We start from the raw sequence: 24,638 nt of genomic DNA, 5'->3' as shown, positions 1-24,638 counted from the left end.
ACTTCCCTTAATGGACTCCATGTAAGGCCTATTAATAGGAAGGAAAGATCTTCTATTCCATTAACATTACATGTAGGAACTGAGCCAAGTTTGGAGTTGAAGGGGTGTGAGTGTGTGTGTGTGTGTGTGTGTGTGTGTGTGTGTATGAGAGAGAGAGACAGAGACAGAGAGACAGAGAGAAACAGGCACAGAGAAAGAGATATAGAGAGAGAAAGACAGCAAGACAACTCCAGTGGGAACTCGTCTATTGTGGTAAAGCAGAAACACATCCAGTAAAACCCTCAAGCCATCCTAGAATCCTGAACAAAGGAGATACAGCCTGATTGACCCTAAAAGTGTAGAGTCAGAGTATTCTGTCTGTGTGTGTATATACACACATACATATGTACATATGTGTACATATGCAAAGATGTATATATGTACATCTCTACATATGTACATATATGTGTGTCTATATGTGTGCATCTCTTTAGATATATGTAACACACAATCTTCCCCCTCCTTTTCAGTAAAATATAAGCTTCTTGAAGGATGATATAGTTCTTCCCCCACTCCTACACCACACCCTCATTCGACTCCCTAGAACCAGCACCTAGCAAAGTACTCTTTACCAAAAACACAATAGCTATTTAATAAATGGTTCTTAGATTGCAATGAATTGAATCAGAGGTTGAAGCCTGGGGCAAGAGTCTAGACTTTGAATGAAGCTCCCGGCTTGGTTAAACTGTATTTTCATGCTTAGGAAGTCACAGAAGGGAAAATGAGTTCCAAACATTTAAAAACTTTTAGGATCATTGTTTGTCTTTAATCAGGAACAAATGACCCTTTTTTCAATCTAAAACTAGAAAATGAATTGGACTAACTTTCTCAGGAGATTAGTAATAGGATACAAAGATGTTAGCTTCTAGCTCACTGACACATTAAATTCAAACCAAGCCACTGGTGACTGAACATCATTAACATTCAATAGCTTTTCCAATGGACTAAGTGCAATGAATTGATAGTCCCAGTTCAATCCCCAAACACACACAGGCACACACATACAAAGCATGATTCTATTACTGGTCTCATCTTTAGCAGAGAGAGCAAAGATTAAATGAACATTATCTCATAGGGAAAGGAAACTTGGAATAGAGTTGATGTATTTCAGCAATACAAGAAGCTTAGACTGTGGTGACTTTTAAGCCAGATAATGCTTCTAGGAATAAAGAAATCTAAAAAATGTTAGAGTATCAAAAATCTAACATTTCCATTCTAGATGGTAGCATCTTAAGTCCAGGGACTACCAATAAATTCTTTTGTAAGTTATTTCATAATTTTGTATGGAAATATCTTCTATGAATAAACTGATTTCCTTCATGGAAGATGAAATAACACCAGTAGTGAATCTTTAAATAAATAATATTATCCTGAGCATGAAATAGCAATCTGAGAGAATTAATTCTTTCACTCTGAAGAATTCTGATTTGCTTAAATGCCCTGTTTAGAATATGCCGAGAAAGAGCTTCTTCTAGAGTCAGAGACTCAGGGTTCAAGTATCACCTCTGATACTTAGTACCTTTGTGACCTTGGAGAAGTCATTTAATTCTACAGATCTATTGTTCTCATTTGTAAAATGACAGGGTAGGAGTAGATGATCTCTGGGGTTCCTTTCAGCTCCACATCTATGATCCTATGGACAATGTACCATTTGCCAGGCTTCTTCTTCACAATTAACGAGTAAGCATACATACCCTTGTGTTATTTAATGGAAATATAAAGAAATAGGTGCTAAAATTCTTATGCAGTACTAAGAATATTTAAGTGCAGGCTGATATTCAAGGTGCTTCCCAAGTAGTACAGACAAAATAAGATTCATCTTTTATAATTCTGCAAAAGATGGCATTGTTTTGTTTATTTTCATTTTTACACACCTCAGCAGTCCCTGATTTTAGCCAGGATCAGACACGAAAGTATCAAAATTCAATGAGAAGACATCTCCTGGCATGCTTGGCTCCACAAGAAAGAATAAATGTATTGGAAAAGGGATCATATAAAATTGTTTCCTCTGTTGATATTTTAGATATGAAGATAATCCTTCCAGATTCAGCTTCATCTGCTAGATCATAATGCACTGGTTTATATGTGCATTAGATAAAGCACTTTGTTTTGTAACTCTCTAATGCACTTATCATGTAATATTGTGCATTACGACTATCTGTACTGGTGTCAGTCATATCTCCCCAAAACACTGCAAGTTCCATAGGGGCAGAGACCAAGGAGTCTTATCTAAACCTTGTATTTCCTTTAATGCTAGCATAGTGCTTAATAAATGTTTGCTGCTGGTGGTACATCTACTAGATTATATATGCTTTTAAAGATTTTTATATCCTCTCTTTTATACTCTCAGTGCATACCATTTTGTTAGTATATTAATATTTCTTTTAATTAATTTTGTTGTAGTTTAAGAGCTAATTTACTTTATCCCTTATTTTGGAAGGTTGAAATATATGCCTCTTAATGAGTTCATTGGTTAATATTGATAATAATTTTGTCCCAAGTATGAAGGAGAAAAATTTTCCCAGCATCCTCTTTCCATTTCAGTGCTAGAGTCATACCTATGCTTGTGTCCAGGGAAAAACTATCGGCTCTGACATTTTTTTGCCCCTCTTTTACAGAAAAACAGAAAATTGATACACCTAACTACAACGATAAAACACGAGTCCTGAGGAGTGAAGATGAATCATTCTACACACTTTTTGCCAGAAAGGTGGCATATTTAAAATCCAAAATGAGACATGCCTTTTTAGATATGACCAAAGTGAGAATTTTCTTTGCTGGCCTATATGTATTTGTAAGTTGTTTTTAATAGTACCCTTCCCCACTTTGAACCCTTCTTTTCTTATTAGATCACTTCTGAAAGTTTTTGTGTCCAACAAATTCATTGCTCTGAAGCAAAATCGGTAAAGAGCCTCCCTAGGCTTGGCTAGTGTGCAGAAACTAGACAAAGTTCATTTACTGGGGCTATCCTGGAAGCCTATTTAGTTTGGTCAATCTTCCAGAGCCTTTGATCTTGTGGCATAACCTTAGAGAATCCAGAATAATTCCTATAACATGATGAGGACCTGCAGCTAAGGCTTTAATATAGAAAAATTAATCCCTTCTATCTACATGTTGCTTTGTAGTTTAAACATGGTTTACTTGCATTATCTCACCTGATTCTCCAACTCTGTAAATGTAATGAGTATTGTAATTTTTCTAATTTAATAGATGAGGAACCAAGTCAGAGTAATTGAATAATTTATACCTAGTTATTCTATTCCCTATGTAATATAATTAGTAAAATTGTATCCCATCTTTCCCCTTCAGTTACCAAAGCACTTTATATTTTTGTATCTTTGAATTTAGATCTGGATAAGTTATTGTATATTAAAAAAAGAGGGCCTGATATGTCTGCCTATGAGACTTCCTAGGGAATGTCCACAAAATATGTTTGGCTGTTACCTAAGGAAACCTTTAAAATAGTTTGAATAATCACAGTGATCTTTGTAAGAAGATGGGCTGCAGAAAGTTTTGCAAACTTGCCTAGAAAACTCTAGCTCTAAACTGTAACTGCTCTATAGAGCAGCAACCATGACATATGGAAATACACATATCTCCCTTTGGAGAAAATTACTATTTTAGCTCAATCTTCATCAGAAAATGAGAGTAAAATATGCCTCCTTTCAATCCTACAGGGAACAAAAACCTATATTTACTAAAGATCAACAGAAGTTAAATCTACTCTTAGGTTTATACATAAATGAACTCATGGGAATCATGTCATTAGTATAAAAATGTTCTGAAAACCCATTGGCACAAATTGCCACTGTTATTAAAGTGTCAGATTAATTATACATTGTCTATTTCACATATATTTGTACTCTTGTTCCCTGAATAATAAGGGAAACTAGAGGATGATCTATTGTATTTTCTCTTCTGTTCACTCTGCTCACCATTTCATTTGCTTGACCTAGGATGTAGCCCCTATAAAAATTCTTAAGTGATCTTCTATTAGCATCACTTGTGTAGATGCATGGAAAAAAGCTGACATTTATATGTCCATAAACTGAGGAATAACCAGTGTGCATTGAAGATCTATGACCAAAAACACATAGATAGCCTTGAAGGTCAACTACATGGTACATACTGTAAATTTCTTTTAAAATTCCATTAGTTACATTGTGAAAAGCCAGCTTGAGCAATTTCTTTAAAACCGTTTTTGGTTGCTGCTGAAGAAAACATATTTTTGCTTTGTTGCATACTTTAGGAAAAAGCTTGCTAATAATTTCAGTTCCACACGATAGTTTTTATTTGCCCATAAATAATGTGTCTGTAAAGCTGAGCAAAGAGAACCCTTTTCTGCATCCATAATCTAAAAGCTCTAAACATTTGAAAAGAAAAAGGGAATATTTTGATGGCAGCAAATATACAGAAGGACTAAAATTGGGTTTTTGAAATGTCATTTCAAGAACTTCACTTGAAGTAAGATTGTGGGGTTAGATATCACTAAGCAGAAGGGCATATTGTGTAGCATTTATAACTGTCTCTTTCTGTGGTTAGCTTTCTACATAATTAACTGGAAACCTCGATCATTGTCGTTTTCTACTCCAGAGTGGCATGGAATGTTATTTAGTAAGATGTATAGCATTCGTTGCTGTCTAATCTGGTCAGCATCATTGAAAGGTATATACATGCACAGATCCTGGCTAAGCATTTACACAAAAGTGGTGTAGTGGGAAATGCTTCCCATTTGATTGAGAGTCAGAAGATCTAGGGTTTGAATTCTGTCTCTGCCTCTTACTAACTACATGACATTGGGCAAAAAAACAACCCATTAAGGTGTCACTTTTATTCCCTATAAAATATTTTCCGGTGTCTCTTCCAGATCTAAAGCTAGAATCCTATGGTACACACACACATGAATATACATGTATGTGTATATATACATAAATATGTATATATTAATGCTGTCTTGAAATCTATACTGCAGCAAACAAGACTGATGCCACCAAGATTAGAAGGAAACAATATTGACAGAAAGTATTTCTGATAAAGGTCTCATTTCTCAAATATGTAGAAAACTGAGTCAAGTTTCTAAGAATAAATTTGATAAATGGTTAAAGCATATGAACAGGCAGTTTTCAGATAAAAAAATCAAATATATCTAGAGGCATATGGACAAATGCTCTAAATCACTCTTGATTAGAGAAATCCAAATTAGGACAGCTCTGAGATATTACCTCACACCTACCAAATCAGCTAATATGACAGAAGAGAAAATAATGTTTGAGAAGATATGGCAAAAATTGGGGTATTAATGCATTGTTGGTGAAATTGTGAATTAATCTAACCATTCTGGAGAATAGTTTGGAACTATGCCCAAAGGGTGATAAAACTGCACTACCTTTGATATGTCAATATCATCACTAGGTCTATGTTTCAAAGAGATCATAAAAAAAGGGAAAAGGACCTAGATGGACAAATATATTTATAGCAGCTCTTTGTGTGGTGGCAAACAACTGGAAATTGAGGGGATACCCATCAATTGGGGAATGTCTGACCAAACTGTGATAAATTAACATAATGGACTATTGTGCAATAAGAAATAGTAGGTAGATTTCAGAAAAAAATACCTAGAAAAACTTATATGAGCTGATGCAAAGTGAAGTGAGAAGAACCAAGAGAACATTGTACACTGTAGCAGCAACACTGTGTGATGATCATCTATGAATGACTGAGCTCTTCTCAGCAATACAATGATCCAAGATAATTACAAAGAACCCATGATGGAAAATGCTGTCCACGTTCAGAGAAAGATCAGATGGACTCTGGATGCTGATAGAAGCATACTATTTTCACTTTATTTTTTCATATTTTTTTTCCTTTTGGTCTGTTTCTGCTTTCACAATTATGACTAATATGGAAATATATTTTTCATGATGGCACATATATAAATTTGCTTACTCTTTTAGTAAGAGAGAAGGGGAGGAAAAGAGGTAGAAAAATAGAACCCACAATTTGGCAAAAATGAATGTAAAAATTATCTTTACATATAATTGGAAAATACTATTAAAATGAAATCTATATTGCAGGATAATATTTTAGAAGTCCTGATATTTTTTATAATCAAGGAAACATATCTGTGTTCTACTTCATACTGTAAATTAGTCATTTCATAGTGAACATATTTTCATATATAGAGATATATGTCTATATCTGTATATATCTATGTAGATGTCTCTCTAGGCAGTGCACGTGCATATAAATAACCTGTTTTAGTATGTTGCCACATGTTTATAGACTAATACCAAAATGTTTCAAAGATCACTTATCTGAGAGCCACAGCTAATCAGAGTATTGCTCTAAATCCCCAAATGAGGAAAAAACACCTTGGAGTAGCAAAATCAGAGTCACAAAGTTTACATCCTTTACTTTTGGAAGTGCCTTAATAGGCTTATTGGATTCTATTTTATACACAATTCTAATGAGTTTATTTGTTTTCCTGGACCAGTGTAATTTGAATTATTGATTTTCCTCTATTTTTACATTTTACATTCCTCAGTTCCAAATATATCTTTCATCCTTTCTTACCCAGGGAGCCATCCTTTATAATAATGGGTTTAAAAAAAGAGAAAAAAATGAGCACTTCAGCAAAAGTAACCCTCACCTGGAGTCTGCTCACCTCTGCAAATCAAGGAAAGAGGTTTATTATCTCACTTGTTCTTTACAGTCCTGTCACCATTATGGTTATAGTGTCCAGAGATTTATTTGGATTTGGTTGTTGTATTTCCCTGTAAAGGGCAGCTAGGAGGCTCAGCAGATAGAGTACTGGACCTGGTATCAGAAAGACTCATCTTCTTGAGTTCAAATCTAGCCTTAGACCCTAGCTGTGTGACCCTGGGCAAGTCACTTATCCCTGTTTGCCTCAGTTCCCTCATCTGTAAAATGAACTGGAGAAGGAAACGGCAAATCACTTCAGTATTTCTTCCATGAAAGCCCCAAATGGGGTTATAAAGATTCAGACACAAGTGAAACAACTGAACAACAATTCCCATGTATATTATGGTAATCATTGTATTTGCTGTTTTCTTGGTTCTGCTTAATTTACTTTGAATTAGTTCATATCTCTTTCTTCTCTTCTTTGTATTTGTCTTATTTACCAGTTCACATAAATTGCTCTAGGCCAGCCAGGTCCACACTGTTCCTAACAAGGCTATGCATTGAGAGCTGTAGTTCTTGAGATCCCTTCATTTGCCTGGATAGGTCTGGGTTGATAGCAACTACAGAATGAGAAGATTATTGTGCCCAGAGCTACATTGCCTTGTGGGCCCTGACCTATATGAAATTAAAATGGGTTCAGTTTATTTATGTAATTACCTAATGAACAGTACCTTTTTATGGAGCTCCCTCATTTGTGAGTCTCCATGACTATATGGTTCTTTCAATTGCTAATGTTACATAGCTTAGTCAATCTCTTAAAGTCCAAATCCTAAATAGACAATTCAGCACTCGTGATATAACTCCGTATGCTTTTGTGAATTTTTCATATTAGTAATTCCTTATATGACAATAATATTCTATGTAAATATACCACAGTTTGTTTAGCTGTGCTATAGGCAATGGGCATTTACTTTGTTTCCAATTATTGGCTACTACAAAACATGGTACTCCAAATATTTTGATAATTTATGTCTTACCATCTTTGACCTCCTTAGGATAAATGCTTAATAGTGGGTCAAAAAGTGTGGGTACTTTTGTCATTTTCTTAGCATAATTTGAAATTGTTTTCCATAATAACAGGGCCAATTTATAACTTCATCACAGCTGGGGAATGGCTCTTAGTCATACATCTTAGTTAGTTCTCTATGTATCTTTCATAATAACTTTAGTGGAGATGTTTTATGCAATTATTTTTTCCCAGTTGAAGGATTTCTTTCTTGTCCTAGTCCCATCAATTTTATCAGTAAGAATAGCTTTTCAATTTTGTATAATCTAAGTTATATTTTAACCTTTTGTAATCATTTTTCCTTGTTTGGTTGTCAACTACCCCCCCCCCCCCAATGCCATAATTGTGAAAGGTACCTGATCTGTGTTTTATTTATTTATTTTGATGTTATGATAGTCAATACTCAGGTCACACGTTCATTTTGAAACTAGTATAGTATCTGGTGTAAAATATTGATCTAAACCTTTTTTTGGCTACCTTGTTTTATAGTTTTCACAGGAAATTCTTGTCAAATAAGAATGTTATAAAGAAGTTACTTATATTCTCAGGTTTATCGAACATTGGATTATTGAGTCTTGTTCTGATTCTTTTTAGTCTGTTCTACTACTTGACATTTTCATTTTATATCCAGTACCAAGTAATTTTTTGTGCTTTACTATAGCATTATAATTTCGGAGGTTTGTTTCCCCTTCATCTCTATTTTAAAAAAATACTTTGAGAATCTAGGATTTTTTATTCCAATTAATTTTATTATAATTTTGTCTAATTATATAAAATACAACACTAAATTTGGTGATGACAACAGGTTTCAAAGAAATAGAGGCTACTTGAGGCATGCAATGACAAAAATTTACTTAGGACTTGAAATCTAACAAGGAGATAAAAACACAAAAAAGCAATAATAAGAACTATGATCCTAGTTGTCTAAGTAGTTCTTTGGGCATTATTGTATTACTATATTGTATCATAATGCGAGGATGCTGTCTTCTTAACCCTTCTTGTCAATAATAGGATTTTAAGGATGTTTACTTACCTTCCAGCTATTTGAAATGAAGGCATAATGATTAGCTCCAGACCCTGCTTGTCTCCAACCTGAATAATAGGGTTCCCCAGTCATGTGACTTGGTTGAGAAGTCAGGATATTGTTAAAAATGCAGTTACCCTCTTGATTAAAAGACTGCTTTTACACTCTGATCAGGGGAAGATCCCACCTCCATTGGCTCTCAAACCTAAAAATGTAAAAACTTTTAATTTACTTTCAGTTAATCTGGTAGATAAAAATGAACAAGTGTGTGTATTCTAGTATGGGCTTTCATAACAATAAAAATGATAGAGGTACTTAAAGGCATAGGTTTTCCAATAATATGTTCTTTCTTTTTTGTTTGCTCCTTGTGCAGAAAAATGTAGTCTTCTTTTTTCTTCTTCATTCTTTTGTCCTCCCCCCCTCCTCCCACTTACAAATGTGTAATTGACTCTTCTGTTCTATGATGGTTGCATGCCTAGTATAGACATTATATAGACAACTTAGTACAGACATTGATTTGTTTATCTATTACCATATCCATTTCAGAAATGTTTCTGTCTTATATCTTTAGGGTTACTATTAAAGATTTTATTTCTTTTTTTTACAAATCCACCAAAATATTTGTGCTGCACTAAGAATTCCTTGGAAGTTTGTGTTTACATTGCATACCTCTCTCTGTTGAGCAAATTGCCTATTTATATCTAACAGGATCCTCTGTCCAAATTCTGAAAATATTTTTAGGTAAAAAAGAGAACTATTCCTAAACACATTAGGGATAATTTAATGTTGTCAATAAACTATGATCTAGATTCTAGAAAATCCCGAATCATGATAAAAGGTTATATAGCCTTTAAAAGAGAGCATTAAAGTGGTTTTTTTTTTGAATTTTTGAATGAATTCCACACAGAATACTTTGAAAATAAAGTTTAGGTGTTTAAAAAAATCTGAGTTATCTCAGTTGTCTCAGAAAATCCATTTCTTTTGGACAACTTAAAGTTCTGAATGAATAAAATATCCATGATTGTGGTGGTCTCTTCTTGTTGAAAGAATGAATTCAAGGCCTTTAATAATTATTATTGAAAATAACAGCATCTCTTTTTAAAAGGGATACTCTAATTTCAGCTTTGGGATCCGTATCCCTGACAAGTTACCATTTACAAAATAAGAACAAGAGAGGGAAGAAGGCTTTAGACATTTAAATCAATGATTCTGGTCACCAGCCCTGGGATTATCTGAATAAATTGCAAAGGAAAAGTCCTCATGCTCATTCTACTAGATTCTGCTCCATTGCTCATTTGTAAAAACAAACATTTGCCATGAAGACATAACTGCCAATTTAGCCTAACTAAGACAAATGAGATAATGAGGCCAGTGGCAGATTCGAGTTGACAAATCCTGCAGAATGCCTAGCTTCAAGTAAAAAGCTTTCCTTTCTTGCCAAAAGGTCTATATGCTAATACTAACTAATTTGCCAACCTTGGCCCTACATTGTTTGACAATAGCTAAGCATCCCAATTTGTTACAGATGTGACATTAATTTGGATGTAAACTGGAACTGGAGCTGGTAATCTATGCAACCTCTTAACCCAGCAACCAATCACACACAGATGCATACTTTGAACTGAAAAGGATTAGAAAAGGGGAGAGCTTTCTCCAAAGCAGAGGATACAAAGAAAATGGAGAGAAAAGCAGGAAGAAAAAGAGACCTTAGTGTTTGATTTTCACCTGTTGTGTCCTGTTTACAGCCTAAGTGTCTCTTTATTGCTACTGGTTTAGCATCTTATGATGAATCAGAGTATTTGATAAAATTTCATGCCCAAAGACCAAAACAATACATTCAACCTGATACCTATTTATGGATCTGGAACTCTTGATAGCTTTTGAAAAAGTCCATTTAGACTAATATTTTAAACAACCATATTTTTCTCTATCATTTCTGAAACTTTATAAAAGTTTCCTTTACTGGAAAGGTGGGATACATTATATGATTTTTATTCAAGTTACTTAAATATCTTAATAGAAAGTTTCAAATGTATGTGTATGTGTGTGTGTGTGTGTGTGTGTGTGTGTGTGTGTGTGTGTGTGTTGATACATGCAACCTTATACTGTGGCTAGAAATTAAATTTCACAATATAAGCATTAAAGTGATATAAAATGAATGTCTTCAGCTAAAAAGAATTGTAACAGGGCTGTAAATGAAATATCAAATAGTCATTAGTGCTTGTTTTTTCCTAAGACTTGTCAAAAATTGTTGAGCCTCTTAGTGTTTGATATAGAAGAAGTGTCATAAAAGATGATTATTTTGAAGGAATTTCAAGCAGTATGACTGAGTTATTGAAGAAATTGACTGGAAACTCTGGGTTTTAATTCAGGCTTTGAAAATGACCTTGGGTGATCCATTTAGCCCCTAAAAATAGCTTCCCTGGGGGATTCTGACAGCTAAAAAGAATGATCATAAAGCATCTTGTAGCAACAAAACAGAAGAATCAACATCAGCATTAAAAAAATTAAGAATAAATGTGAGATATACTTAGTGAAACTCTGATATCCAAAAAGGCAAGCTTATCAAATGAAATAAATACTGAGTGAATATTGGTGTGATGAAGTGATGCTTTCCTTTACCAAAAGATTTATAGAATCATAAAAGACTAGATCTGGAGCTAGAGAGATTTGAGAGGTCATTTAATTCAACCTTCTCCTTTTGCAGATGTGGAAACTGAGGTCTAGACAATGTAAAGGGCTTGCCTAAAGTCACAAATGAAGCAGTAACAGTAATACCTTGGATTTATATAGCACCTTAAAGTTTCCATATGTTATTTCATAATAATAGTGATGTTATTTGAAAGTAGGTCCTTTGATTCCAGAGGTAGTACCCAGTCTTTTAAATACTGAATCTTAAAATTACTTCTATAATATTCCCTTTCCCAGCTCAATTTGTGTTTTTAAAAATCAGACTATGATGACGATAGTAATAAAATATAATTATACCTCCTATACTTATTACCTCCACCTTGAGATATGAAGCATGAGAATCTATTCATTTTTTTAAGGAGCTAAGTGATACAACTGATAGAAAGCTGGACCTGGTGCCAGGAAGACCTGAATTCAAATCCTACTGCATATACTTTTTGACCCTAAGCAAATCACTTAACTCTGTCTCTCTTTTCTCAACTATAAAATGAGGATACTAGCAACAACTACCTCCTTACTGTTGTTGTGAGAATTAAATGAAATTACATTTGTAATGTACTTAGAACAGTGCCTGGATCATGGTATGCCTCTAATAAATACTTTCCCCCTTCCTTCCTCTTTTCCTTTCCTTCCTTCCTTCCTTCCTTTCTTCCTTCCTTCCTGCCTTCCTTCCATCCATCCATCTTTGTTGACAGATTCTACAACCTCCCCTGCTGTACTTAGCATTCAACATTTTATAGAATCTTTGTGATGGAGGCTTTAAGAAGTCATTGGACCAACTTTGAACCCAGTAGTGACTCTTCTATAAGACACTTAGGATTAAAGCTGAAATTCATCTATCTCCACCTTGAATATGTCCAGGGACAGTAAGCTTATTACTTTTATAGGTAGCCTGTTTCATTTTTGACATCTCTTAAATATTACAAATGAGGGACTAATAAATCGCCACTCTAAATTAAAATCAGATAATCTAAGAGTTAGAAGTGATATGAGATATCAACAATTAAACAACTGAATAAAAAATATGGCTATGATATTTTGGACAAAAAACCTCTGCTTAAAGACTTTGCATGATGGGTAATTCATCGTCTTCCGAATCAGTCTTTTATGCTCTTGAATAGCTACCGTGCTTACTAATATCATAGAACAGTAGAAACAACGATGGATTTGGAGTAGGGGAAACTTGGTTTAAATCCTTGTTCTTCCACTCAGTCCATCTGTAATGTTGGGCAACTTACTTTCCTTCTCTGAGCCTCAATTTCCCCATTTATAAAATGAAGGTTTCAGACTTGATAACTTCTAAGGTCTCTTCCAGGTCTGAATCACTGAACATATGATTCTGTATGTCTTTGAAATCTATCTCATTGCAATTCTCTAGTATATATTATACCTAGATCTGCCCTCTAGGTCCAAGCAAAATATCCACTTCCTCTTCTTCTTGATAGACCTTTGTGTACTTGAAGACAGCTATCATGTAGTCAGTCCACAGGTGTTCATTAAGCACCCATTATGGGCCAGCCACTGTAAGCTTTCCTTCTCTGTTAAACATCTCCTTTAGTTCCCAGCTGCACTGCTTTGGACTTCTCCATCATTCCAAAGGATGATATCAGTCTTGATTTTCACACTTCATCAGGACACTCTCTGCCCTTCGGATTCTAATGAATGGGGAGGGAGGGGTGATTGAGTGCAGAGTTCTTCCCCAAACCTCCATTTAAGGAGCACTCATCTATTTTCTCTCCTTTTTTGCTTTCTTTTGTGTGCTGTTCCCTGAATACACTGTAAGCACCTTGAGACAGGAATTGTTTGTCTGTTTTCTTTTCCTTTCCTTCCTTTTCTTTTCTCTTTCTTTCTTTTCTGTATTTATAGCCCCAGCACTTAATACAGTGCCTGGGTGTTATTCAATGACAATTGTCATTCATTTTACATGTTATCATTCTATCCCTGCTCCATTGCCTTACAAGTTCCAGTTTTCTTTTTTGATGCAAAATAGAATAAATCTACTTAATCTTTTATGATATTGTCCTTCAGATATCTGAATGCAGCTCCTTTAATCACCTCTTTCTCTTCTTTTCTGGTATAAATGTCTCATTTTTTGAACATCTTTTTCATGACATGGTTTCTAGACCTTTCACTATCCTGATCCTTGTCCTGTGGAAGTTGCCAATGTTTCTTTTAAGATGTGGAATTTAAAAAAGATATACAGTACTCTAAGTATTGCAGCAGTAACCTTTCTCTTGAACTGGAAGTTATATTTTTATTAATACAACCTAGCATTTTTAAAAAAATTATTATTTCACATGGTTGACATATTGAATTTATTGTTCTCTCTCCTTTGGCTTGCTTTTATATTAGCTAATGTCAGTAACAGTTTACACTTCTCTTGTTTATGTAACTTGTTTTTTAATCATCAAAATGGAAGAATTTGCATCTCTACTGCTCAATTTCATTTTGTTGAAATTCATATTTATAGATAACTATCATTTTGAATATTGATCCCACAATCCAATAATTTGTGTATCACTCTGTTATATAGCCTGAAACATTTATGTATTTGTGTTTTCTATGTTGTTATTCAAATTATTCATGAAAAAAACTTATTGCAGAGAGGGCAAATGTAGAGCTCCATGTTGTTGTTATTGTTCAGTTGTGTCTGATTTCCTGTGACCCCATTTGGGGTTTTCTAGCTGGAGACACTGGAGTGGTTTGCCATTTCATTCTCCAGTTCATTTTATAGATGAGGTAAACAGTGACAGGGTTTAGACATCCAGTCTTGAACTCGGGAAGATGTCTTCTTGACTTCAGGCCCAGCACTCTATCCACTGCACCACCTTGCTGCTCCATAGAACCCTATGATGTGTCACTCATGATTTTCAGTATTCAAAGATCATGGTGGACAGAAGGACCAATAATTGATTATACAATTTTTCAGGGATTACTATCAAGATCTATAGTTTCCACAATCACAGTTGTCTCATTTTTTTTTTAATTTAGAGATAATATGTGTCCAATTCCAGTATCCATATTTTTCCTATTTGCCATAGATCCTTAAAGATTTTGAAAACAAAGCCTGGAAGTTCTTCTAGAAATCAGATATAAATTTTCTGGACCTGGAGGTGAGGGTACTTTACTCTTTCTGGATTGTTCCTCTACTGTTGAATAAAAGTGGCATCTTTTAGGTCATGGAGTAAGCTGAGATCTACTCTTATGAGTGGCTGCCAAGCTGTGATAATCAGTTCAGCTGAAGAAATGTCAACTATGGACTATACCCAAAGAAAAAACAGAAGCAGGGGAAGACATGTGTGTGTGTGTGTGTGTGTGTGTGTGTGTGTGTGTGTGTGTGTGTACAGGCAATGGAAGAGAATACAAATACCTGGGATGATTGGGGTTATAGGAGCTATCAATTGAGCTGTGTTTTTAAAAGTAAGTCTAAAAGGTAGAAGTGAGGTTAGAGGGCATTCCAGATATGGGGAAGGCCTTTGCAATAGGATAGAAGCAAGAGATGGAATTTTATATTATGGTAATAGCACTTATGCCAGTGAGATCAATCTTGAATGATAGTTAGCATCAGATACATGAGTTTGTATTTTTTCCCAGAGGCGACAGGAAGCAGCTGAAGGTTTTTGAACAGAGGAGTGACATGGCCACATATGTACTTTAGGATTATTAATTTTGGTATTTTTTGAGGGTGGATTGGAGAGGTGTAAGATTGGAGGCAAAGAAACCAATTAGAAAACTCTTGGTATAGCCAAAGCGAGAGGTGATGAGGACCTGAACTGAGGTGGTGCATGTGAGTACAAAAAGGCTTGAACAGAAGAGATGTGGAAATTCAGTCTTTGAAAGCACCACACATTTGATGTTAAAATTCCAGAAAGATGCTAAAATCTCATAAATAATCATGAATAGTATAATTACAAAAACATCAGATATGATTGCATTTAGGTTGGCTAGGTAGTTCAGTGAGTCTTGTGTCTGGCCAGGAGTCAGGAAGATATGAGTTCAACTCTGGCCTTGGACACTAGTTGTGTGACCTTGGACAAGTCACTTAACCCAATTTGCTTCAGTTTTCTCATTTGTAAAATGAACTAAAAAAGGAATGCAAACCAATCTAGTATCTTTGCCAAGAAAACCCCAAATTGGACCATGGAGAGTCAGACATGATTGAAATGAATGAACAACAACAAAGGCTCATGGGCATTTACCAAATGCAACCTCCTCAAAGCTGTTTTATAAAATTCCATTGTCCTTGGGGTCACCTGCAATTTTGACTCTGCTGAGGTTGTGATGCTCTTTAATAATTAGCCATATAGCATCACCAAAATAATATAGGAAATGCTGATTGGAAAAAGAGATGGGCTGTTCATCCAGCATGATTACAGGAAAAGAATTGATAGCCTGAAGGCAGCTCTGATACTAACTTGATAATTAAAAACAACAACAGTAAAAAAAATCTAGAGGAAAGCTGCTAGCATATTAGGTAGGTATGTTATTGAGGGTTTGTGATTATAAAAATTCAAATCTCAACTGGATGAAAAGGTAGGGATAGGTTGCAATATGTACCATTAGAATATAATTGAGAACAATGGATCTATTGAAGCAAAAGTTGTTTTTTTTTTATGCTTTAGAAAGATTTGAGCTTTAGATTTCTTGACATTATTTGTATACTTTCAGGTAGTTACAGTCAAAATAAGATAAAGTGAGCCAAAAAGTTTCGCACATGATCGATTTATTAGTAAAGCATGAATTTGCCAGGAAATAGGATATCAGCTTCCTCAGCAAAACTCAGACCACAAATAAGGAAGAAAGCTCTCTGTTGTAGCTTTTGGGAGTACAAAACAAAGAACAGTACTTTGTACATGGGAACAAATTATGTTTAATTAGAAAAGCTTACCCTCACAAATAGTAAAATCAATATGCTTGTTTACAGAGCTGAGGAGTGGGGAACATGATTGGTTCGAAACCGGGAATGAGGGGCTAGCAACAACCCTTTCTTTCCTCCTTTGACTAAGAAATGAATCTACCTTCCAAATTAGAAGGAGGGGACCAAAATTCTTTGGTAACAAACCAGACATCCTGGAAGGATAGCTTGGTAGTGTAAAGAAACTAGATCAGAATCCTTGGTGTTCATCTGCATCTCTCAAGGATAATAGATTTCCTTGAGACAATAATAGAACACTGATTATCAGGAGAACTAGATTTCTAAACTCAACTCATTACAGATCAGTTGAATTTCTCAACTAAATTCAGGGACAAAGGACCATGACTTAGGAAATTTCAGGACAAAATAAATTAACTGTAAATAAGATCAATTAAAAAAAATGATGCCATGCCTTCGTATATGTCCTTATTTCAGTGTCCCTTCATATTTTGTACACGGTCTTTATCAATTTAGTGTCATCAGTGAATTCATTGAACACTCACAATTGGTTTTAAGATGCCTCTTTTCTTTCTTCAGGATTATTCACAATATCATGAATATGATTTTGTTGTTGAACCTAATATTTCAATGTACTTTTTTTCTGTAATGCTATTTTATGCATTTAAAAACATCCTGAGAATGGGTTCATAGTTGTCACAAGACTTTCAAAGGGGACAATTACACAAAAGGGTAAGAACCCCTGATTTTAGAATTTCCTAATCTTCTTTGACATCCTTTCCTTTTATAATCTCTATCCATAAGATCATTTCTAAGTTCAGAAAGTATATTTCCTTAAGACAAGACTATATATACATGTAGCTTCTTATTCCTTGGCTATTAGGAATTTTAGGACCCTTTGCCTCATACCACTCACCTGTCCTCTTTAGCTATTTTAATTATAATCAGCAAAGGAATACTGATTTTTCTCCCTGTCTTCTGTAGGATAAAATTACAAATGAGAAAAATCAAGAATTTGTCAGGAGAAGAAAAGGGAATAAACATTTTCATAATGCCTATCATGTGCTAGAAACTGTACTAAGCCTAGAGTCATGTAGCTAGTAAGGTTCCGTGTCTGGATGTGAACTCAGGTCTGCCTGATGCCAGTTCTAGCATTCTATCCACTGTGCCATCAGATACCTCTCGTTTTATTAGGTAAGGATCATCTAATTAGGTGATCTACCTTTAGCAGAAAGGGATATGAAGCAAATTTCTAAATGATCATCCTTTTTCACCAACTCATCCAAGTGACAGTTTTAATAACTGTGTTTGTGGTACCTGCCATAACCTTTGTCTCTCTAGGTCATCTATAATATACTATCAAAACACCATCATTATCAATTTTTTATTTCCTCTATTGTAATTGCTCAAATTCTTTCTGCCATGCCATTCCTTTGATGTGTTTTTTTTGACATATACTGCTATACTCCCTTTCTTTCTATTTTGTTTGTTTGACAAAGTATGCCCTTGCATAATTACATTCCAATCATGTTTTATCCCCCCCACATCCTGGTGATATCTATTAAATTGTATTTAATTCCTTGTGTTAAAATTTTAAGTTTAATTTATTACCTATTCACTGAGAACTGGTATATAGATTTCTGAGGCCTGAAATATCCTTCTTTACCTTTTCTCTTATTTTCCAAGGATGACAGAACACTCCTACAATATTATTTTTCTGTCATATTTATTTTTCACTATATCTGTGGATTTATCTGGCATTTTTCTACATCTTCTTTCCCAAAGTTTGGTTTAAAGTTCTTGCTGAGTATCTGCCCATTATGTTCCTCTCCAGTCTGTGTAAAAAGCATTCGACCCCTTACTAGAAGCCCATCATTCTGATATCATAAGACTTTTTCTTCTTTTATATAACCTAAGTCCTTCTGTGTGCAATTCAATCAAATTCCTTTTTTCTTTCAGTCCTTGAGACGGATCCACCATGGGCTCTGTAAGAGGTCTTTTTTTACTAGATGACAGTTATTAACCTGCCCTCAAGTTTTTTTCTTTTCCACATTAAATAAAAACCCATGTCCTCTAACTTTTATCTGAAGATCTAGCTTATTTCCCTTCTCTTAAATCACATTGGTGCTCTCCTCTAATTCCTCTCTGCATTTCTACATGCTTCTTTTTTTGTGGAGGTGAAGCACTAATAAATGTCAGATAAATGTTGACTATAAAGTGAGATTACTTCACAATCTTGAATCTGTTTTAACTGCTTTAGCTGCTAAAAGTTCTAACAACTTGTACAAATGAGCGGAGGTGGGAGATGGGATGTCATACTTAGTGAACTGGGCTAACAGGGGCTGACAAACTACTGCCTGTGGACCTCTCTTTCTGTATGGAATTAGCTGAATGTGCTTGACGTTTTATAAACAGTTTTATTGTATTTAACAATATGTGTGTATGGAGAAACTTTCCTACTTGATTGGCCATACAAAAAACTCCAAAAAAGCCTAAGCCTAGATTTGGCCCTCAATGTACTTTGCCTGATAGTCCTTCTTAGTGACTGGATCCTAGAATGTATGAAGGGAAGCAATGTAAGATAAATGACGGGAATTTGGTTTGAAGTCAGGACCTTCAATAAAAGGCTAAAGACTTTCCGTTGCTAGAGGTCATGAGAATAAACTGCCAATTTTAGTATTAGAGAAATGATACGGTCAGACCTCTGTCCTAGGAATTGTGTTGAATTGGATTGAACTGACCACATGTGACATAATTTTACGCAATGTAAGCACCATTTATCATAATTCATGACAATTTTTTTTTTGCTGAACATGGTCTAAAGCTGTTCACTTAAAGATGAATATTTCTAGAATTTCATTTCTGTCTTCACTTTTGCTAGTTTTTTTATACATAGGATATGTCATTGTTACCCTCAGATCACTAAACTTAAATGCTCATAATTTCCTTTCCCTCTACAAAACAGGGGAGTCATGTATGCAAGCTAGTGTTGGACTGGTTCCTAATAATATAAGGTAAATCATAAGTGCATATTGAATGAGTGAATTAGCTTGAATTAAAAGTGTTAAAAGAAAGAATTGGAAGAAAAATCATGTTCAGATATTTTAGTCTGACCATTTAATAAGTGTTGATCTGTTCATTTCAGTTGTGTCCAACTCTTTGTGACTCTGTCTTGGGTTTTCTTGTCATCATGATACAGGAGTGGTTTGCCTTTCCTTCTTCAGCTCATTTTACAGATGAAGAAACTGAGGCAAGCACAGTTAAGTGACTTGCTCAGGGTCATATAGCTATTGAAGTCTGAAGTCAGATTTGAGCTCAGAAATATAAGTCTTCCTTACTCCAGTCCTGGGACTACACCATCTCACTGTCCCCAACAAGTAGATTTGAGTTAACCAAAATATTAATACCTGAAATATACTATTGAACTTTTCTCAGACCTAAACTGAGTAAATTAAGATTTCCCTACTGATACAGTTGATATTTGTTAGAAATAAATCTCCATGTCTCTCTCTTACTCTTTTGTTTTTCACTCAAGTTTTCTGTTCAATTAAGTTTTTCTTGACCTTTAGACCCAAAGCTTTTGGACCAGTGCCCCTCAAGGAGACAGAAGTATCCCTCACTACCTAAAGGGTAGCAATCAGATTTTGTGTCTGCTAGGTTATTCATCACAGGATACAAGCCTGGGAGGGAAATATATATATATATATATATAATGTGTGTATGCATGCATGTATATGTGTGTGTGTGTGTGTGTATATACATATATAATGTATGTATGTATGTATGTATAGTTACGGATAGATCTCCCGGGTTCACACATTCACTGCTCTGCTTTCTGTGGCAATCTCTTACAGCAAAAAAAATATCTTTACTAGTCATCTCCAGTAGGAAAATGACTCTCCCCTTCATCTAACCATCTCTGTGGTCAAAAAAGAGGAGAGATGATATTTACTTCTTTTTACCTACTCAATCAAAAGGGAAAATTCAATTCCTATATATTTGCCTTCATACTTTTCTATTTGTTTAAGGTAATATGAGATTAGAATCTTACCAATTAATTGAAATAAGGAGCACTTCTTCTGTTTCCCTAAAGTTACTGTCTAGCTTTTATAAATCACATAAAATCATGGGTCTCTTCAAGTGTTGGATAACATTGCTATGCCATATTATATCATATAATGAATTCATGCTCCTCTTCTTGGGGCAGAGACTTAATACTTTCCTGATCGTGAATCTACAGGGGCTCCTTATTGCCTCTAAGACAAAAGACTAACATCTGTGCTTGCTATGTAAAGACTTTCAGGATCTATGTGCAGACTACCTATCTAGATTAATGTTATACTCCTCCTCAAATGCTCTGGTCCTGTCTAACTGGTCTATTTGCTATGTAAACCATGAAATTTTCACTCTGATTTCTATCCCTTTGAGCAGACTGTACTTGATGCCTGGAAGACCTTGTCTTCTTCCTTCTGCCTCTAAGACTTCCTAGCTTCCTTCCATATTATGCCTGAGTGCCATCTCCTACCAGAGGATGAGCCTTCCACTTTACTTATAATATCCTTTTATATCACTTGTTGCCAGTGCCCTTGACTTCTTTCAAAATAACATTGACTTTATTTATGTAGTGGCTTTTTCCACTATAATTCAGTCTCCTTGAAGGCAAAGCCTTTTTTGTTCTTGTATTTTTACTCCCAGGACCTGCCTACCACATAGTAAACACATAATAAAAGCATATTGAATGAATGAATGAATGAATGAATGAATGAATGAATTTGAGCTAAAAGTGTGAAGACCAGCAAGAGAAAAGTGATGAAAAAATTAGGACTACCATGTGTTAAAAATGTTTTTGTCAAACTATACAATAGAGTTGAGATAATCAAAATATTTATGCCTGGTATTTGCAACTTGACTTTTCTCTGAATAAGACAAGGTAAATTAGGATTTTGGTACCAACATAAACTGTTAGGAATTAATCTCTATGTCAAATTATTTTTCATTTGACCATTCTGGGTAATTAAATTTTTCTTAACTTTCAGGTCCAAATAAGTTTTTTTAATATGGCCAAGAATTCTATAACTTCCTAATTGCCAGAGCACATAAATATTATAAAAACAAGTATTGTTGCCTACTTTAAAAATAAAAAAAAAGCATTTTTACCCTTTCATCCTGCCAGTGATGACAGCTAGAGACTAAACATTGGCATGCAACAAAGACAAACAGATGAAGTTTTTGTTTGTTTTAGTCATTATTCAATGTTTGAATAGAATGTTTATTATACAGTGATTGTGAGAAATCCAGGAATATTTCTGATGCTATGTCAGTCCATGAATTTGTGAAAAGGAAATTTATCCCCCAGAAGCAACTTATCTTCTCTATAACCAGGAAGTGACAAAGTATCATAGCTTGGATGATGCTATGATATGTTATACTAAAAACCTGAATTAATTTTCAAAGATCCGAAGAATTTAGGAGAAAATTTTGTCAGCCTTGTTTTTCAGGAGGGAGAAGGGAGTAGAGAATTATATGTACACACACACACACATACATACACACACATACACATGCATATATACACACACATAGGAGGAAAAATCAATGCTTAAAGAAAAAAAACATGTTTCATTAGCTCACAATTTATTGAAGATAAGCTCTAGGCAACGACTCAGGGTGGGAAGGAACAGGGTGAGGAAATGACTGACAGGTGGTACTAAAAATATTGTGAGTCATATGCATACAATCATTACATGCTTCTTCTATTTATTCCACCTCTTCCCCCGTAATATGATAAGGACTTCTCCATTGCCTTTGCATTACACTTCCTCTAACATATTTCCCAGGCTGCTCTTTGGTGATTTCTGTCCCATTCAACAGGTCATTCTTAATCTTCACAGAAAACAGTTCATGTGGAGAGAGAAAAAAAGCAAAAAAAACGAAGAACCAAAAAACCTCTATAGACCTTGAGGTTTCTGTGGGCTGAAATGTCAATAAGCATGATGGGATACAGCAACTACAAAGCTGATGTGATTTTAGCTGTATTAAGAGTTCAGGATGCTGCCCACAACTAGGGAGATGATGGTCTGACTGATTCTCCTTTCTCCAGGTCATGCCACAACTGGAACAGTGTCTCCTGTTATGAACACCTGATTTTAAAAATGCCATTGGCAAGCTGGAGTACATCCAGAAAGGCGGAAGAACTTTGAAGTGGTGAAATTTAGAGGGGTCTAGTCTAAACTTAACCTTAACAGGAATTCTTTCTTCAATATCCTTGATAATGGGAGGTCATCTAGCCTCTACTGGTAGACCTTCAGCGATGACCAATCTATTCCTTACTGAATCAGCTCATTACATTTATGGTTGGACAGGTAACATTGTTAGGAAGTATTTGATTTTGTAACCTTTTCCACTGAAATCTTTTCTATGTTGTAATTGCTGTTTCCTGCTGTATATGTGAGTATGTATGACTGTTTTTCTCTTCATTCATTTTTAGTTTAAAATCATATTTGGAAATCTTGAGGAAAACATTTACTTTACTAACTCTTTTTAAATGTGATTTGTCCCTGTTCAAGAGCACAGTCTTCCTGTAGCTTACATTGTGGTCCAGAAATCTGAACTCCATTCTTAAATACAGTCATTCACACTGACTACGGATTGCTCAAATCCTTCTCTTTGGAAGCTCCTGTCTACATTTGGCAGCAATAATACATTCAATGATACCTTTAGAGGATAAAAACGTGAATACTTAACACCTATGCTTCACACATGAGGGGAGTGAGTTAAGCATTTGGAAGGATTTAGTTCAACGCATTAGGTTTGGAAAGAGTCCATTCAAAGCAAACAAACAAAGCCCCAAACCCCTAAGAACTCTGCTTACTTATAGTAGTGGCTGGGAAGAATGGAAATCTTTAGAGTGAAGGACTTTACTTCAAATCCTCCCTCTAATGTGCATTACATGTGTGACATTGGGTCCTTAACTGTTCTTATCCTATTTTGGGCAAGTTGGTTTCTAGAGCTGCTTCTAGCTACAATAAATTGGTGATCCAATATTTTTCTCTGCCTCCTGGGAAATTATAATATCATGTAAAAGGCCAATTTGAATGCATGTAAGAGTCATTTAATTGCTTATCAATGGCCGATAATTGATAGACCAAAAATAGTGCAAATATCACTAATACTATAGTAGATTAAGCAAGTTACTGACAGTCATTGTGAAAGGATTATACCCAGGTTATTGAAAGAAAGAAACGGACTTTAATATTGAATACCTTGACGAAGTGCCCCTCTTCAAACATTCTTAACAGTAAATTCTCCAGTTAAATAATTTTAATACCCAATTAACATTGACCTCATTGCCTAAAGCATTTGCAAATAAAGTAACACACATGGTCATAATAATGCATTGTCACTTGATAACAAATGGGAAAATCAGGCTTGTCACAGGTTTCCTGCTGCTTTGTATTCTAAATAAGTTGAGATTGTGTTCATTCTGGGGAAAATAAAGACTTGAAATCTAGTTATGAAATATTTATTTCTTTTCTCTCTGGATTTATTTTTCTACTCAGAAGGGTGAAACATAAAGGTGTATATACAATAGAAATACATCTTCTGTAGAATATCCCAAGTGTGCATCAAACACCAAAAAGAATTAGCAACTTTTCTCCAGACCTTGTGGCAGTCAGCCAAATGCAATCCCATTAGAAGCTGCCTCAAATCATCATTTCCTGAAGTCAAGTTGAAAAGGGCAATGCTAGTTATTTTTTAAAAAGTATCTTTAATTATTTCATATATGCTGTGAAATCAGAAAATAAATATGAATTTTTTAATAGGCAAGTAACTCTCTTAAGTGTTCACTGAAGCCAGAGGACATGGGCCATTTGAGGACAGGTATGGTATTATATATGTTGACTAATACATTTTGTCTTTGTGTGAGTCATGCTAAAATGTTCTGCTTAATTTGTTCATACAGTTAAGGAGTGCTTTGTGGAATTTTAACCTATAAATTGCTGACAAATTGAAGGCTGCCTCTGGAACAAAACTTTTAAATAGACTGTGACTAACCTTTAAAATTTATTTGATTGATCCTGCTATTAGCAAATGCCCTATTATATATGATATTAAGTTCCTCAAAGAATGAAGAAATTCTCCTTTTCTCTTGATTTTTATTTTCATGCTATTTAATTATGATATATTGATGCTATTTAGGTTAATATGTGTTTATATTTCTTATTTATGCTATATTAATATGCATATTAAAATATGGTCATGATAACCAATGTCATAGTAATAGAGATGTCATATAAACAATA

The 24,638-nt window shown here is 34.7% G+C and overlaps 1 long non-coding RNA gene across 2 annotated transcripts in view; it reads left to right on the top strand.

The window, feature by feature from the left end:
- LOC140509480 (uncharacterized) overlaps nucleotides 1–24,521 on the top strand; it is a 120,760-nt gene extending 96,239 nt beyond the window's left edge. Inside the window, exons 2-3 of one of the 2 annotated variants that reach the window (XR_011968778.1) lie at nucleotides 2,658–2,833; nucleotides 22,436–24,521. This is a non-coding gene — a long non-coding RNA (uncharacterized lncRNA). Of the gene's footprint in view, nucleotides 1–2,657; nucleotides 7,450–22,435 lie in introns of those variants that run through there. The other variant, XR_011968777.1, reaches the window with a different exon arrangement.
- The last annotated feature ends 117 nt before the right edge of the window (nucleotides 24,522–24,638 follow it).

This window comes from Notamacropus eugenii, chromosome 6, assembly GCF_028372415.1.
Source record: "Notamacropus eugenii isolate mMacEug1 chromosome 6, mMacEug1.pri_v2, whole genome shotgun sequence".
Taxonomy (NCBI): domain Eukaryota; kingdom Metazoa; phylum Chordata; class Mammalia; order Diprotodontia; family Macropodidae; genus Notamacropus; species Notamacropus eugenii.
This window is presented reverse-complemented; position numbering and strand designations above follow the sequence as displayed.